The 5,764-nt window shown below is 32.5% G+C and overlaps 1 non-coding gene across 1 annotated transcript; it reads right to left on the bottom strand.

Annotated features, from left to right (window-relative positions):
- Positions 1–356: 356 nt before the first annotated feature.
- On the bottom strand, positions 357–428 carry TRNAM-CAU (transfer RNA methionine (anticodon CAU)). The gene has a single exon. It is a non-coding gene; the product is annotated as a tRNA-Met (tRNA).
- Between the last annotated feature and the right edge of the window lie 5,336 nt (positions 429–5,764).

Below are 5,764 nucleotides of genomic sequence, written 5' to 3'. Positions count from 1 at the left end.
TTATTTTTTATAATCAATTTTTATACCGATTTTATTTTAAAACCATTGTCTATATACGATTTTTTAAATTATGTTATTTAATTGATTTGAATTTTATTACAATATTCTAACAATAGCTATAGAGTTTTATTTTAGAGATATATATGATTTTTATTTAAAATTTAAATACAACTTTTACACAACTTTATTAATTAATATTAATGAAAGTCCATACAGTATTACTATTACCTACGAAAATAATATAATACAATATTTTAAAGCGTTTATCGGTGAAGTTTGCATTCACAAAAGATCATGTAATGTAACGTAAGATAAGAAAAATAATTCAAAACAAAAAGCAAACAAAATTTCAAATTTATCAGAGCCTGGTTTCGATCCAGGGACCTGTGGGTTATGGGCCCACCACGCTTCCGCTGCGCCACTCTGATTTATTGTTGCTCATTTCGATTCAATTTTATATATGCAAATGTTTGGCTTGATCTGTGAATGCAAAGACTTAAATAACTTCAAAAGAATGAACCAGTGCTTAGAAACCTCATACCTGCATAAGGTAACAAAAGTTTGAAAGAAATAGTAAATGAGGTTGCATACAATAGTTTCTTTTTGTGTTTTGTAGGACCTAGCTGGGTTTAGCCATTTATAAATTGAAAAAAAAGAAAGTGATACATATATTTTGTTTGAATTTTGAAAAGAAACATAAAGTGTACCAAAGTACTTGCTTTTACAGTGGCATGGTGCTAGAAATGGGACCTCAAAACCATAAAACGAAAACAGTGCAAAATATTGATCAGTGGATGGGACCAACATGTTGAGCAATCAATTCCTCAACTATTATGCTTTGTCTTGAAGCATTAGATCATGCCAAGCTAAAATCAAATCACTGCCAATCTGCTATGTCATGGCTGATAGTGGTATTGACACCACTATTGGTATGTATTGCTAAAGTTTATATATGTAACTATATAAGTGTCTCATTGAGAGTTTGGTGAGAGGTGAGAAGGGATGGGAAAACACAAAGTTAAGTTTTTCACTTTTGAAGAGTGTGTTTTTTATAAGTACTATGTTTTTCACGCTTGATGGTGAAAAAGTTGATAGTGAAAACATGAATGCAGTAAGGGTAAGGCAGAGATTGGTCTTATTGTACTGCATTCATGAGGAAAGTAACTTACAAAGAAAAGAGGGTCCAATAGGGGCCAAAGGGAAATGTATGGGATCACCATTGACCTTCATTGTATTCATTCTTACTATCTTTATCATTAAAAAACCCACATAAATTGTTCTTTTATTACTTCTAGTTTCAAATACTATGACTTGGTTGTCAATTTTAATCAAAACCCAACTCCCAATTAATATTTCAATTTTGGACAAAAGTTTAAAATTGGCACTTATTGATCCAATATTACATTTCTAATGCATTCATTGTTTCAATAATAGTTACTACTAGAATATCCTAATACATAAAAACTTTGTTTATTTAAAACAATTGTTTTCATTTTGATAAACACCCAAAGGTAAGACATTGAGATTAAAGAGAAAAAATGAAGATAAAGAGAGATGTGAAATAGAAATAACACAAACAATGACAATATAATAAAAGAGAGAAAAGATGTATTAAAAATTTATGTAGATTTGACCTAACTATTTGTCTTACTCCCAACTCTAAAAATTTTCTTTTGAGAGTTCCATCTTTTTAAGAACTCACCCACTAACCTTCAAAAACATTTATATGAAGATTTTACACTAGCTAAGCTCAAGAACCAACAAAATTATCTTTTACACGACCTTTACTCACGAACCTTCAAACACAACTTATACACATGACAAACTCAAAATGTTACTATGGTAGTTTTTATACATATCAAGCTCAAGAACCTTCAACCAAACTTTTATACAGGATTAACTTGCAACATTTGTAAAATAATTCCACAAGATAATCACACTCTTGAATACAATAAATTAAAGCACAACATTGATTACAACAAAAACTCTCACAAGGAATTTTTCGATCTTTTGACACTAGTGCAATCTTCGTGAAAAGCAAATATGAAAAATAGAGATAGTAGAAGAATAAGAGAAGGTTTTTTAATCATAAATTCAGCGTAAAATGAAATGAGGAGAAACCTCTTTTATATAGGAAAAAATTTGACTCAAAATGAAAATAATCCATGAACTATATTAATGATTAATCGATTAACCCCTATCTGGTAATCAATAAAAACACCTTAAAAACTGGAAACTGTAATAAAAACAAGAAACTCTAAAACGAATATATGCATTAATCGATTAAAGGCTTTTCTAATTGATTCATAGTTCATTTACCTTACTCTAATTGATTGAACCATATCCTTAATCCGTTGGGCAGTGTTAAAACTCCCCCATTGATTAAGATTAGTGCTTAATCAATTCTACATAAGCCTATATTGGTTTTCAAGAGATTTTATATAAAATAGGTTTTAAAACTTTTATGTGTGTGTGTGATTGCCATAATACATCAAGACTTACTTTTGACCTTTTACATTTTAACTGATTACTCTGACACGCGAAGCGTAAGATTAAGTCAACTTTCATACTTTCACAAATTTAAATCTTCAAGTTCCATTTCATGATCATTTTGGCGTTCTCCTCAAGTATGAACATCGTCTTGAGAGTGAAGTAGCCTTCCACCTAGACTTATTTGCTACACAATCCCGCCAAAGAACCTCTGAAAGGTTGGAGGTCATTGTGGTCTAACTTTAACCTATCAAATAAGACTCGATACAGAACATTGACTGAACTTCCTAAGTCAATCAATACTTGTCTAATCTCTTATTCATCTCATTGGACTTTTATGACCATAAGTTCACTCCCTTATGGGAAGATTCATGTGGCGTCTTTTCGAGAAAAAATATGCCAGGATCTGAATCATCCTCTGAGTTTGGTTTAAGCTTGTGGGTGAGTCTTTTATCGCCATAACTTAGCGCACATATCTCCTATGAGAGGGTATAGATTCGCCTCCTCAAATAAGCCTCCAACAATAATATTTAGAGTGTGGAAAACTAGTTTGTCCTTCTTTGTTTTCTTGGGCTCCTTGTCTTTTCTAGACTCAGAACTTTTAGGATGATCTTGTCCCTGATTCTTAGCCACCTTTAGTCTACTAGGAGCCTCATCTAATGTATTTCTTTCTAGCGACCCTCTTAGATAAGTTGCTCAATTTATTTCTTGGGCTTGTATTAGTCATTAGTGTGACGACCATTTACCTTGTGGTACTTCAACCATCTATTGAGCTCGGGCCCCATCGCGTCAGACTTTGGGGATGGAAAAGGAGGAATATCATGAGTGTGGATCACTTCATGCAAAATTTTCTCTCTTTATGTGTTGAGGGACGTGAAGTTAACAATTTGCCTCCCACTTCACTTGAAAGTCGTCATGTCTCTAACATGCGAGGTGTATTTTACATTATTATTGCGATGAGATGGATATTCCAAAGGCGCACTACTTGATATCTCTAGCCTTCTTCTCAAAATTTATCTTTTCTCCCTTTATGTAACATTCAGCCTGTGTCATGATTTATGTCATGGAGACAACAAGCTTATAGGCGAGAGATTTGTTAAAATGTATGAATCTTTTTGTTTCACAGTGCTCCCATGAACATCTGTAGGGGTACATGATTTTTTCTTCTACATGGAAATCCTCATGGTGATATCCTTGGAGGGTTAGGACATTTGTCTTCAAAGCTTGGTTTGAACAATGCAACTCGTCCATAGCAGCCTGAGTCTTTGCTAAGATTTCCTGGTCACCATTGTCAGTGCTGCTAGCGGTAGTAGCGCCTTGTCATATCACCGTGTTAACAAGGTTGACTGAGGCGACTGGGAAATGTATGTGAGCGTGGCCTAAGTTAGTTTTATCAAGGCCCTATTGTGGAGGCCAGTTATACTTGTGAAATACAATGATTGAGGAGCCTACTTACATATATGGTTGCAAGAGGATATATGTATTGAATATTTAGGAATTAGTGAATATCCCTCCCAACCTTGGGGAAAGAGTATATATAGGTGGCTTCTTGTGTTAGGTAATATGAGAGAAATGATTTTCTCCTACTTTTCCCATGAATTAGTGGGAGTAGGAGAATACTGGTTCTTCCTCCAATATATAAGGGGGCAATTTCCTTCTCCCATGCTACGTTCCAACTAACTCTCTTTTGAGTACTTTGTCTACCAGGTTTTGGTGAAGTGTATCAGATAGCAAATACAAGTCTGGGTCGGACGAACGAGGTGACGCCCACTCAGTTCCTTCCAAGCTCTTTCAGTTCCTTTTTTCCAAGCCTACTAAAATTATCTCAGTTTAATAATTATAACGAAACAATAATTAATTTTTTTAAAAAAATTTTAAATTGATAAAATATATAAAAAAAAATCTCGCTAAAACATATTTATGTCAAATTTTAAGTTATTATCATTTCGTCTATAAATCGGTATATAAATAAGAAATGAAATGAATATATGATTACTAAAGCTTTGTTTGGATTGATGGAATCAGATGAAGCGGAGCGGAATGAGATGAAATAAAATGATATTTTTTTGTTTAGATAGTTTATAAATGGATGGAGCGGAATGGAGTGGTATGAATTTCATTCTCTTCCATCACTTACCACCATATTTTTTCCTCTCTGATTTGAAACGAAATGAACAACTTACCTTATTCTGTCCCAAAATTCCCAAACAATAAATTGATATCTTAGTTCCGCTCTGCTCCATTCCGCTACATCTTATTTCACTCTGCTCTATACCGTTCCGTTTATTTTATGATATCCAAATATATCGTAAGTGAACTTGAATATCTAATGAAACAATTAAAGGCTGCAAGTTATGCCAATAATAGCGATTGATGGAAGTTTCTTTTGACGATAGTACATATTTGAATCAAATTGAAATGTCATGATACAAAAGTTCATTATTTCATGTGTCTTGTTTTCTCTATGTGCTAATTTCTTACAAAAAAATTATTCGTACCTCAAGCTATTTTATCCATTTGCTTCTTTCTCTATTTTGGGAATTCCTACTCTCCACGTTGTTTCCTAGTAGTTTCTCTCTTAGAGTTAGGACACTTTTATGTCCCATTGTTGAGAAATTAATAATTAATGACCTTATTTAATATAATCACATTTAGTATGAGTTACATAACAATAATAGAGAGTATGAAACAATTGCAAAGTCATGGTTGTAATGGTGTAAGTGAAGATGAAGGTGCATCATTTGCTTTAACTTGAAGAGTTATTAACTATATTAGTATAGAATAAAATTGAATTAATTACAATACACGTAAACAAAATTTACATGCCATCTGCATGGATGAAGATTCCAAATCTCAATCAAATGTAAGTTCAATTTACTAATGAAATAGGTGGCATAAAGGAAGCAAAAATAAAAGGAAAAGTACACTTGAACTTGTCTCATAAGTTGGCACAAAAGCCACACACATATTAATTGTGTAATCAATTTGTCTCTAGTCACACATGATTTTCTATTCCAACACAAAATCTCTTAAATTTTATGATACAGTTTTGATTATTTTAGTCATATGTTAGTGGTGTTTGCGACTGTGCTTCTGATTTTTCGTTATTTATTATAATCACAAAAAATAAAAAAAAGATAGTTTATTCGAAAATTATTTATTTCTTTGTAGACTAACATTGTACATTATAAAGTGCATCGTAGGTTTAGATATTGGCTAAATTAAAAATAATCAATCGGAGTAACTGCTGCTTATTGACCATCGCAAACATAAA

Source organism: Vicia villosa, linkage group LG3, assembly GCF_029867415.1.
Source record: "Vicia villosa cultivar HV-30 ecotype Madison, WI linkage group LG3, Vvil1.0, whole genome shotgun sequence".
NCBI classification, from domain to species: Eukaryota; Viridiplantae; Streptophyta; class Magnoliopsida; order Fabales; family Fabaceae; genus Vicia; species Vicia villosa.
The sequence above is the reverse complement of the archived record's forward strand: the minus strand, read 5'-3'. Positions and strand labels throughout refer to the sequence as shown.